At 38.8% G+C, this 12,876-nt stretch overlaps 1 protein-coding gene across 2 annotated transcripts in view; it reads left to right on the top strand.

The window, feature by feature from the left end:
- MEIS1 (Meis homeobox 1) overlaps positions 1-12,876 on the top strand; it is a 132,206-nt gene that overhangs the window by 113,717 nt on the left and 5,613 nt on the right. The gene's annotated exons all lie outside the window — the stretch shown is intronic.

The raw sequence follows: 12,876 nt of genomic DNA, 5'->3' as shown, positions 1-12,876 counted from the left end.
ACCCCTGCTAATTGCTATGCTTTTCACCTTGAGTGTCAATTCTAATAATATTACCTTTACGGGCGCTGACTGTGGGCTTAGATTATAGCAATCAGTAATACTCACTAGATAAAATACTGTCTAGTTGCTCATAAGAAAAATATTGAAATCAGTCAAAAAATGTTTAGCTTGCATATTGCCTGAGACAGAACTGGCGAGGTGCCAGGCAGGCAGGGTATTATTAGGAAAGCTGAGCAAATAGCTCGCAGGGAAAAGAGCTGTGAATTTAGAAACCTTCAGGTATTGTCATGTCAGAGAGTCTTAGGAGTTCAACAGAGACGCTGCTTTTGTCTGCAGATTCTAAAAATTTCCAGCAAACAATCCTCTTTGAAAATGACTCTGCAGTCTGTTAAATATACTTTGTTGTAAGTTTTACACAATAAGTTTGCTCAGAGCTTCCCCTGCCTTCTGTGTGAAATCACGCTGCCGTGAATCCCGCGAAAAGCAGAGAGCCCTCCTGAAGGGCTCAGTGTTGGGCCACTGCGCGGGGTGGAAAAGCCTGCCCCTTCCACCACGGGGCCCTGAGTCTACGTGAGAAAAGAAAGGAAGGTGTGGGATGAAGGAAGGTGCATTCGGAAGTCCAAATACCGGTTGGTGTAACTGTGGTTCCTTTTCCAGCCCGCACACAAAGACAGTTTCTGAGCTTTCCAGGACAAGACAGGAGTGTGATGCCTGAAGTGGGGAATTGGTACAACCTGGGCAAGTACTTCAGGACCCCGTGGGCTGGAGTTCAAGGGAGGCCCAGGTCGGCGTGAGTGGGGAGACTGATGTATCTCCATCATGATGAGCCCAGTGTTTCTGAATGTCTGTGATCCCTTTCCAGGCTGTGAAACCAGTGGTTGGTGGTTGACTTTGAACATGGTATGTAGGTCAGCAGGACTGGTTGCGAGTCCTAATTAAGCCAGATTTTGTTGTTTTCGGTGTCTTGGCACAATGATCTGGTCAGAGAAGTGGAGACAACCGCCTGTGTGGCATGCAGCCTGGCAGAGCAGGACCTGACTCCCATTCACTTGCAGGCAGCATGGCAAGTGAGGGGGCTGAGAGGCATAATGGGTCCAGGGAGAAGAGCTGGGGCATCCACGGGTGGCTAAGGAGCAAACTCCCCTGTGGGCCTTGTGACAACATACAATTTACACAGACGAGTAAGGGGAGGGAACGTGCAAGAGAAAGAACATGTTGAACCCAAACATTTCAGCTCTCTTCCCCACTCTTCACCAGTTAGATGTGTGTCCTTGATCAAGTCACTCTGTCTCCATGGGCAGTAGCTTCCACTGCTAAAATGGACGGGGAGGGCCCATTGATGGGACTCTGAGCCTCTTCCAGCTCTCCTAGTCTAGACTGCGTGGTACTGCCAACCAAAGAGAAGCAAGGAGATTGCTCTGAGCCTGCCTCTGATTCCCGCCAGGACTGAGGAAAAACCCAGGGCCTCTAATAAAGAGACAAACAGGGAAATTAATTTAAAAAGTTGCTACTTTCCTTCATCTTAAATAAGCAAATCAAGCACTGTAAAATAAAAACGGGATGAAATTAAGCATTATCACAAGACATGAAAAACCTGTGTGCTGTCATTTTAGGATTCATAATAAAGATAAATCAGTTGTTTTTAGCAGTGTGCTGTGAGTCTGTGAAGGGCATGACAGATAATAGGCTTGAAATTTCTGAAGTTATTGTACAGCAAAATTTGTTTTTTCCTCAGGCGTTCAATCTTTTTCTCTAGTAATTTTGTACATGACAAACTTTTTAGTGGGTGCATTAATAATCTATAAGTAATGGGTTGTCAGGTGTCAGTTAGATAAGATTAAAAGACTGTTTAAGCATTATCCATTTGCTTCTTTGCATGAGTTTTATAGGTCAGGAGAAATAACTTTTTGAGTTGTGGTTGTATTTGCCCAGTGCCCCCCCCCCCACCCCCCATTTGGCTCTGCTCCAAGTATGCATGGAAGAACTGTATTACATGACATAAATCCTGCATGTGGGAGCAGATTTGAAACTCAGGCTATGTGAATCAAGGGGACAAATGTCTCAGCTGTCTTCTGTAAACTTGTTTCAGTTTTTCAAGTGTTACCCTTTTTCTTCTCAAAGGCAGCTCTATAAGGGGAGAGGGCCTCAGCTGAGAGGGACCCTGAAGCCTTAGACATGGGGAGTTTCCTAGCAAGTCAGGTTTAGGTCTATTCTTGTCAAATCTGTCTTAAGTGTGTTTACATATAGTTTGCCTTTCTGGTATTTTCTGCTTGCACAGACCTGATCTCCACCGATTTTGTGTCAACAGTTGCTGAGGCTGGTGCTGGGTGATTAACCGTTGAGCACTGAAGCCCCACCGAGCTGTGCCCACAGAGACCCCTCATCTCTCCCTTACCTCATCATCTTGCTTCAGGCTGCACCCACCTAAAACAAACAGCATTTCTGAGTGGTTAAAAAAAGCAGCCTGAAATATTAAAAAATGGGGCAAATGTTGCCTCCTTGTTGAATAAAACGATTTTCTCAAAAATGGAGTGAAGCCAGGGGTGGGGGGGGTGGGGGCGGAAATGTTTCTGAGGGTAAATGTCCTCTTGGATTCAGCCCGCATCGCTCCAATGTGTGAATACCCAGAGTTTTGTGTAGATGCTTAGGTATTTTGTTTGGCTTCTTTCCTAATTTTTAAGGGGAAAGGGAACATTAAAAACCAACCAGCCAAACAAACAGTAATCTCCAACAGCAGGGATGCTTATACCTTTGGCAAAAGAGGGCTCTCCCTTTCACTACCCATATAGTCATTGGTATTTTCCTTTTCATTTCCATTCTTATGAGGCTTTTAAGCCTGACCCATTAGCATGGGAAATAATGAATACTATCCAGCTCTTGACACCTGAACAATAACAAATAAACAAAAAAACCTTAATCTGTTGCCATCCTTGAGAGCTCTTCTTTTCCTCTTTACCCTCTTAACCAATGTGACTAAAGAACCTAATGACTCACAAGATTGGATCTGATCATTGAAGAAGGGAAAAAACATTCGCCTTCCCCAACACAACTTTTTCAGGCCGATGGGGATTATTGGTCTTGTGTTCTAAATGTGATTTAGCTCAAAAATGAATTTCTTGTCATTGGAGAGATCTGGCTTACTGTTGCTAAAATCACTGTAATTTAAGAATCATATATTGCCTCGGGATGGAAGTTAAATGCACTATGATTAAAAATATGTATATTTACATTTCCAGTACTTTCTGTCCTAGAATGCTGATTTGAATGTAAATCAGTTGTTTTGAGAATTGTTGTCCACTTGCAGGGTTTGTTGGCCTATATCCCTTGAACATCTGCTGTGGTTGATTTTATTTGATCCCTAATTTGGGTCAGAGTTCATATGTGCTTGGAAGAGCAGGGAGTAGGGGATGTTGAAAAAGCTAATGGAAAGAAGAGTACATGTCCAAAGATGTCTGATCTCAGCTCCCACGGCTGGTCACCTGGCAGTTCTGTTTACAGAAAGGAAAGTACACTAGGTTATGGCAGAGATCCCCATCCTTAGGGCCAAGTGGGGGCTGAGAGGGACGGGGGGCCAGAAAAGGCATATCAGAATCATTGTGAGTGAATGTAGTATAAAAAAGCCTATTGAGAATTAACTTTTGATTTTAGTCAAGCTCTTTCTTTTAAGATTCCAAATCACAAAGGGATATGAGATTTTGAAGTTTATCACAAAGGAGCATGGATTAAAATTTTAGGAACATCATGCTGCAGAATGTCAGAGCCCAAGTCCTGGTTGGGATTTAATGCACCATTTGACAGATGGGGCTCAGGGCTCTACCATGTGATGCTGCTAATGAGAGGCTAGGATGGGGCTGGTTCCTTGTTCGGCACCTCTTCTACCCTTATGCATTTATTATTAACAGATTTATTGAGATATAACTCACATACCATGAAATTTGCCCATTTAAAGTGTACAATTCAGTGGTTTTTAGTATATTCACAGATATTGTGCAAGCATCACCATAGTCCCTTTTAGAACATTTTTACCATCTGAGAAAGAAACCCTGTTAGGGGCGCCATATGTTATATATAAAGAAACCCTTTACCCTTCAGCTGTTACTCCTCCCATACTTTCATCCCCCACCCTCTGTCTTTGTAGATCTGCCTATTCTGGACATTTCCCATAAATGTGATCATGTAAACATGTGGCCTTTCGGGACTGGCTCAAACTTTGACTTAGCATATTGTTGTTAAGTTTCATGAATGTAGCAGAGAGTGGTACTACATTCCTCTTTATGGCTGAAGAATGTTCCGTTGTCCAGACAGACCACATTGTGCCCACCTTTTGTGGCTGTGAGCGTTCGTGTGTGCGTTTTTGTACCATTAGGTATCTTTTGAGAATCATAATGACAGTATCTCAACAAACCCTTGTCTTTGGTTTAAAATTTGCAAAGCTCTTTTTATAGACATTAACTCACGTGGTCATCATGGTTCCTGCACCTGAACACTACTATGATCTCAGAGCATTGAGTGGCAGTTTTCCCACTTGGTCCTCACACCCTTCTCCCTAGATGCCGCTCTGACTCTCCGTCCTTGGCCAGTGTTTTGACTGTAATAGTGATGAGTGATATTGTTCAAAGAAAAGGATAGCCACTCAAGTGAAACACACAGCTTCCAGATTTCCTCAGGGTGACTTAGACGACCCTAAGCATTTTCCAGAGATCTGACAAGTTCCACGAGGCGGTCATTTTATTAGTTTGCTGCCTTCATTTGAAAAATTTTGTCATATACCTCATCTGAGAGATTTTTGCCTTTGAGTATAATTGGTATAACTGGTTCCATTTGCATTTAAGGCCTATGGATTACATTTTGATATATATATTACATAGAACTCAGGTTTCAAGCTTTACGAATTGAAAGAGAAGTTACAATGAACCTTCTAAGGGAGAGAGACGGGCCTCCATTCAAGTCAGGCTTCATTGTGCCATTCTGTAGTCTAACCTGTGACCAGGTGAAAGCGGAAATCAAGCTAAATTTTGAGATATCCTTGCTTGGCACTCCCTTGGAGTGGAGACTCTGGGCCTGGGAAGTTTTGGGCTAGTGATGGTTTGGGTAGCTGAGGCAACTAAAGGAGAGATCCTCTAGAAAGGAAGGAGCTCAGAGACACTCCAAAGGGGTACTGGGATTCTATGACACCTTATGTATGCCAGGGCTGGTCCCCATTCTTACACAAGAGGGTTGCAATTCCAATCACGCAGGGGAAGTTTTACTTGGAAAAAAAAGTGCATATTTGATCCTTAGGGTGGCCGTATGCCCTAAACTGCCTGAAATATTCATGGTTTATACTTACTGTCCAGCATAATTATTAATAGTGTCCATTTACTCTCAAAAGTGTCTGACTTTAAATGATAAATTGTGTGGTCATCCTATTTATAATGGAGAGTGGCAGAACATTAGGAGCTGTTTTAAATAAACATATTTATTCTGTAATGTTTAAGGGATGCCTAGTTAGATGCAATTTTATTTACTTTTTGTGAATATGGGAAAGTTAGAATTTACACAAAAAATGGTTCAGCTTAAACTAAAGAGAAACCCATCTATTCTTTGAAGATATTATTATACCTACTTTAGCTTTTTCAATACTGTAGGAGGTTTTACTATCCTAGATTGCCCTATCGCTTGTTCATTGCGCCAATAATCATTTTAATTCCATATCCCTTAAGCAAGCCACTATTTGTCTTATATTTGTGCAGTTATACAAACTCAAATTTGGCAAATTGTCACATTTAAGTAAATATTGCATAAATACCATTTTATTACATATGCTTTATATCAATGGATACTTAAGATATTTTTAACTGTTGGGCATTTCTTATGCTAGTTCTGGCAAGATAGTCCCATAATTTATTCCACTGGTTTTGGAACCTAGTGCTTTAGTGATCTAGGAAGTCATGGGTAGTAGCAGAAGAAATAGAGATCGGCCACTAAAGAGCCCCCCCTTGCTTTGAATTCAGGTCAGATTAAAGGATTTAGCAAGCTTATATTTTTTTTAGAATAAAAAATCATTGTATAATTTGCTTTCAAGGAAAACTTCCCATAATATATAATGAAGTGATAAAGTATTTGAAAGTTATTTCAATACTTAATACATGGGTTTGTTATTACTTTGCATTATAATTTTCAGATAATTAGTGATTTTTTTCACTAGTTGCTTAGAAGAAAATTTTATATGTAATTAACTTCCTCAGTGGCCTGAGACAACTTAGGCTCTTTCTAGAGTAGTTTGACAAATACACCCATCACTGCTAGAGAAGGGGAATCTCCTCAGACTGCTGATTGATGGGCTTATTGTGATTGGAGGAAATTTCAATATTCTGTTTCTAGAATGGATGGAGAGCAGAACATGTGCTCCCTTCTCCCCTCCTGTTCACTCCCCTCTCCCACCCTCAGACACACAGATGACGGATTGCAGTCCTGGAACTGTTGGATCCGGGGGAGGTTGAGAAACTGGAAAAAGGTGCCAGAAACATGATTTCATAAGGTTTGACTTGAGATTGAGTCAACTTTCTTGAGTGTCTTAAAATTGTGTTTTATGAAATTTTATTTCACAAAGAAAGGGAGTGTAGAAGGCTTGGACCCTGAAGACTGCCAGTTACAGATCATTAAATTCAATAAGTAAATGTAAATCTGAAATGAAGAAATCCAACAAAAGATTTTGAAGTAGATTTTTGTTTAAAAGAACAGAGAGTTATTTGAGAGATAGCTAGAACTCATTCCCTGCAGGGTTTGTTTATAAAACAGGCCTTCAAGTTATTAGGAAATGCTGACTTTAAAAAATATCAAATACATAGTACATATAGTTTTATTTAAATAACTGTGATAAAGTTAGAAGAAACATTAGGAAGGAAATTCGTGGACTGGAATAAGAAGAAAAAGGACAAAATTCTGGAGTTCAGCAACTAGCTTCCAGCGTGAAATTTTATATTTGAAGAATTTTCAGAGGTCTTAATTCTATAAAAATATTTGTAGAGATTACCTAAATGAATTATAGATAGATTAAATATTATATTTACTTGCTGTTTATTTTTAATTGATAAAGAATAGTTCATGTAGAAATCACCAGTACTTATTCTTAAGAATGCATGGTATTAATTTTTACTAAGTATGTATATAGGTATTCCTAACCAATACCTAAATATTAATCAAAGATGACTGTAATTAATACTTTATTTAATGGATAATATAAATATAGAAGGCATCTTCACTAACATATCTTGCTATTTAATGAAATCTGTTTAATATCAAGTTGATAATTTTAGCTCCTTGGACATAGGAGGGTATTGTAAAATGGTATTTCTCCATACTTAAATGGGTAGCTACCTTCGTGCTGACTATTCACTAAGCCTTGTTGGCAGGAGACACTATGGGGATGACTGAGAGTCCTGTCATTGTTTAGAAACAACAGCATTTTGATTTTACGTGGTTCACTGAGCTGGCTGTGGCATGCTAAAGTCACACTGTGGGTTGCCCTTAATCATCAGTAAACAAGTAGGTGGTAAACACTGAGGAAGAGAATTCATTGAGTAAAGGTGAAAATGCTATTTCTGAAGGGGAGCAAGTCGTGTTTCCTTAGCATGGTTAGTATTACAGAGAACTTGTACAAGGAAGACAAAGGGCGTTAAGAGTAGAGGAAAAGGGCAAAGCTATGTGGAAAATGTTGTCTGTGGAACTGGGAAAATATACCCTGTGTTTGGTTCTAGTGGATGCCCACTGTGATCTCGCCATCCTTCCTGGTTCTCACGAAGAGGAAACTAAAGTTAGCCTCCCGGTTTTGTGGGAAGTAACCCGGGCACGGAGTGGAGGGTAAGCTAAAGGGCAAAGGTCAGCTTCAGAAAGCTGTTCTACCAGATCTTAGTCAGAAAACCATTCAGGTATCCAAAGATGGAGAATGAAAAGAGACAGGTAGGATTAGCAGAATGGAAAGAAAACAAAAACAAAACACAACAACTTTAAAGTCTGATGATAAATAAGCATGTAGGGGGCAAGGAAAAGAAAGAATAAAGGAAAACGTCCTGTATTTCTTTTTAGCATAATTCAGGATTCATCTCCCATTCTCCTTGTCTGATTGCTATTTAAAAAATGCAAAGAATTAAATTCGATTTTGAGATGATCCCATGTCTCAGATTTTTGAAGATTTTGCTCCCCTTTTAACCTCCCATTCCCCCTTAGTAGGATTCTAGTCCTAAACAAATTAACTGGGTAAAAAGAAATACATCTCTGTTTATGTTGACATGGAACGAAACTATAAGGCCAATCCATTTTCTTCCCATCCTTGGTAAAACGTCTTGTTTTGAGAAGGGGGATAGTTTGGTCACGGGAAGAAATTCTAACCCATGATGCTGTGAAAAAAGGAAAGATAAGAATTCTTTCCCTAATTCAGTCTTTTACCACCTACAGGGTGTCCAGTTCTTAAAAAGTACTTCACAAAAGAACATTGTGTTTTCAAAGCAAACTGGGATTTATAAAAAAAAATATACCTTGATGTTTGGAATGTAATATGGAAAGGCAACAGGATGTTTCCTAACCTTACATCCAACTAAAAGGTTTACCTTTCTAAATGCCCAATTTATGGCAAATTTAGAGCTACGTTCTATTAAAGTAAGGTGTGAAACTATTTTAATGAGTAAGAAGAACTGTCCTGTTGTCATATATTTCTGACAGCGTACATCTAAGTTTCAAGGGCTGTAATGTTGGGACATGAGTTGTAAAAAAAAGAAAAAAAAGTCTCTTACATCTTTAAACTAACAAACTTTTTAAAGAGACCTTACTATTATGGAAAATAATAAAGATTGTGTATATTTCATGGATATATTTTGTCTTAAACTGTTTTGTGGTTGTTGGAGAATAGATTTTTTTATTGGACATTCGAATTGGAATTTTATCATTCTCTTTTTCTTTTCTCTTCAAAAACATTGATTCTTCTTATGTTAAAGTTCTAATATATATTTATGTATCCATACATAAATATAGATATATATTTGAACACACACACCACATATGAGCTTAAAATAACTGTTTTACTGATGCTTCTCAAAATGAGTGTTCTAAGAAGGGAATATGTTCATGTAAGTTTACATAAAACCTAAAGATCTTTTTTTGGTTCAGTGTTTAGAAAATTCTTGATAATTTAGAATCTTCCACAATGGAAAGTAAAGCATTCTGTCACAAAAGCAGGGAGGATGAGACGCAAGGTCAAAGGGCATTTTAGAAACAAACAGCTGGTCCAGTTTATTTAAACAGATACAGGGATGGGGGAACTGACCTCTGTTTGACTTATAGTGGGAGGAGCAAGAATGTCATTTTATTACTTTGCCCAGAAGGAAAATGTTTTTGTATCTGAATTCACCCTGAAGCCGTCTAAACACATGGCTTTGCTGTATGTAGCATAATTCCAAAGAGAGTATATAGAAGACAGTCTAGGATCAAATACACTAAATAGAACCAAATGTTGAGATGGTTTTAAAATTGAAAAGATGATGCTGTTTCAGAATATAAAGTCTTTTGCTATTTACTTAGTTATTTTCAGATAAAGATGTCTGCCATGACCGTAGATAATATCAGCGTTTCATGTAAGTATAGAAAGCATAATCCAATAAGATTCTGAGAGTTTCCTATGTCCTCTATGTATCAATAATGTTCATTATATTCAACAATTGTTTTAAATTCGTTTTCAAAAGCGAGAAGTTATCACCATACTGCTAATGTGGTCAAAACACTTTGGACAAAGTGATTAGGGGTTCTGAGGTTTTCAGCTTTTTAAATTTTTATTTTATTAAATGCATGGATTCTCACCTTTATATCTACATATCCTATAGGTAGCCTACATCTATGTTGTCAATAACAACAAATGGCTCTTGCCACCAAAAGGGAAGAAAATAGCACCTGGTACCTGTGGCCCCTTAGTTAAAAGGCTGTGATGAGGTATTCACTCTCTACATGGGGACTAGAGCAGATGTGGAGTAACTGCATTTAATGATGTCCCCTGAAGACCTTTAGAGGCACACAGACAAACCTCAGCATACTGAGCAGAGAGTATGGCTCAGGTGGTGAGTGGACTCAAAGCCCAAGAAGAACTTTCATTCTACAAGAAACTTGTTAAGAGGGTGCCTGGGTGGCTCAGTTGGTTGGGCGGCTGCCTTCAGCTCAGGTCATGATCCTGGAGTCTTGGGATCGAGTCCCGCATCGGGCTCCCTGCTCGGCTGGGAGTCTGCTTCTCCCTCTGACCTTCTTCCCTCTCATGCTCTCTCTCTACCACTCTCTCTCTCTCAATAAATAAATAAAAATCTCTAAAGAAAAAAAAAGAAACTTGTTAAAAATCATGGATGCTTGGGGCACCTGGGTGGCTCAGTCGCTTAAGCATCCAACCTGTGACTTTGGTTCAGGTCATGATCTCAGGGTGGTAAGATCGAGCCCGCGTTGGGCTCTGCGCTGGGCGTGGAACCTGCTTAAGATTCTCTCTCTACCTCTCCCTTTGCCCCTCCCCTCTGTGCTCGTGCTCTCTCCCTCTGTCTCAAAAACAAAATCAAAACAAAAAGGAATCATGGATGTTTAACATAAGGAGAAGCCTATGGGACATGATGCATGATGGCTATACTTTAAATATTTGAAGGCTATCCTGAAGAAGTGAGATTAGAATTGTTTAAATTCCCCCAAGTAGTTGTCCTGGTGAAAGAATTTTAGATCAAGTAATGCAAAACCTTCTCATAGTTACCATGTCCATAGCTGGAGTGCACTTTCAGGTGAGGTGGCAAGTGCTTTATTAGAAACAATCCAGCAGAGGCTACCTATCCTACTTGGTGGGGATGTCGTAGAGATGATTCATGTCAGTGACCAAACTAGGTGACAGTGAAAGCCCTTTTCAAACCTGAGATTTAATTTTTCTATGATTCCTTGGGTTTAATAGTCATGGATTCAAACCTAAGTTGGTTATTATGAACTGGTCTTTGGAAATCTGAATGTATGAGTGGGAAGGAAGCAAGCTTTGGAATACAGATAAGTCACTGAATCTTCTGATGCGTAGCCTTATCTTTGTCCATATGCACAAACAGTACAGTCATCAAAATTCCCAGTCTACAGAATGTTCAGTCATGCTTATTCCCAGACTCAGCAGTAGGGTTGTTGACAGTGGTGACTGGCTCAAAACCAGCTCATTCTTAGTTATCTATTTAGTTCAGAATATTCTAGATGGGTGGCACAGTAGTGGCCACGCTCTTGTCAGGATGTTGGGGGAAGGGGTGTTCACTACCATTTGCCAGCTGTGTGTCATTCAGCAAGTTATTAACATCTCATGGGTAACATGTGACCTCAAATAAGTCACTTAATTTCTCTGAGCCTCGGCTTCTCATCTGTTTAAAAGTGCTCTTCCTATTTTTAGATGAATAGTATAAATCATATCCACAAAATACTATGTTTTTAGGACTTTTAAAAAATGTTATCAGAGTTCCTTTCCTTTATAAGCCTGCAGATTATGAACAGAACCGTAGAAAAAGAGCTGTTTTTTTGCTCTTTTACCTATGTTAGTTACTATGAAAATTACTTTTGGTATATGCGGAATATTAATATTAAATAATTTTCTAATTGGTCATGCAGTGAAGGCAGCTAATGAAAAAGCAGATTTTTTTTTTCATTTTAATTGGTTATTTCACATGGTGTTTGTGCTACACCTGTGCTTTTAATGAGAATGGAGAATTAATCTAACCTTCTGCTCACATGATTCCAATTTTCATGGTTTATACAAGATAATGATAACCTGATTTGCAACACAATTTGTTGTAGATCTGTGTTTTAAATATTTTTATTAGCCAGTTCGGGGACTTCATATACAAGAACTGATATAATATATATTGCCAATAAGAGTTAGCACTAACCGTGCCCTTTTAGTTAGATTCCAGTTTCATTATTGACTTTAATTACTTTTCCGATAATAAAAGAACAAAAGGATATAGGATATTGGGAATCTTAAAATGTCACGAAGCATGTATTTTTATTTTAAAAATCTGTCCCTCTCTGTGTTTAGTGGTTTTTTTAGGAACTACTTTCCTTCCTGAGTGGGCAGACTTACAAACTAGAATTCATACCGGACTGTGGACCCTTTAATCGTTATTAAACTTCTCATTGTATTTTTTATGTGCTGCTCATGTTCCATCTATTCAAATCTGAGTTGAAAACTAAAAGCACTTTACTTTTTCAGAATCTAATGTGTCCAACTCATTTTCTGTATTTGATATATAATTCTTAGCATTACACAATACAAATGGATCTTAAGAGTTAGAAATTTCACAAGCTTGATTTTGTAGGTCTTGTACTAACCACTTAAAAAAGAATTCAGTGGCTAGCCACTTTTTGAGAGGCTGCAAAAATTGTAAAAAATAAGCCTTATTAAGACACTTAAATGACTTAATTAGATGTTTATTATAAATTTCCAGGGCTAGCTGGAGAAAGCAATATTATAAGTTCAATTACTGTATAGCTGTGACCTCGCCTTGACCTTAGACTTTGCATAAAGAGCCAAAAAAAAAAAAAAAAGCCACCCCAAGAAATCTCTACAAGGAATGCGTTTCTCTGAAGTCCCCAGCAGTGTGAGTTAGTGGTGATAAACTCCAGACATTCTCTCATTTGATGGTGTGCTGCCATCCCAGTTCATTATCTTAATAGTGGGCATTAAAATAGAATTAGGTTTGCAAGAGGTAGGGAAGGTTTTGATAAAAACTGTAAAAAAGAAGTCAGAGAACATAAGATTGAAATGTCACTAATTAGGAGAGGTAACAGATGCCCTTATGAACATCTTGCTCTCTACGCCAAATTTCCCCCCTTGCAATTGAAAAGAGTGGTGGCTCG

The sequence above is a fragment of the Zalophus californianus genome, chromosome 8 (genome assembly GCF_009762305.2).
Source record: "Zalophus californianus isolate mZalCal1 chromosome 8, mZalCal1.pri.v2, whole genome shotgun sequence".
Lineage (NCBI taxonomy): Eukaryota > Metazoa > Chordata > Mammalia > Carnivora > Otariidae > Zalophus > Zalophus californianus.
This window is presented reverse-complemented; position numbering and strand designations above follow the sequence as displayed.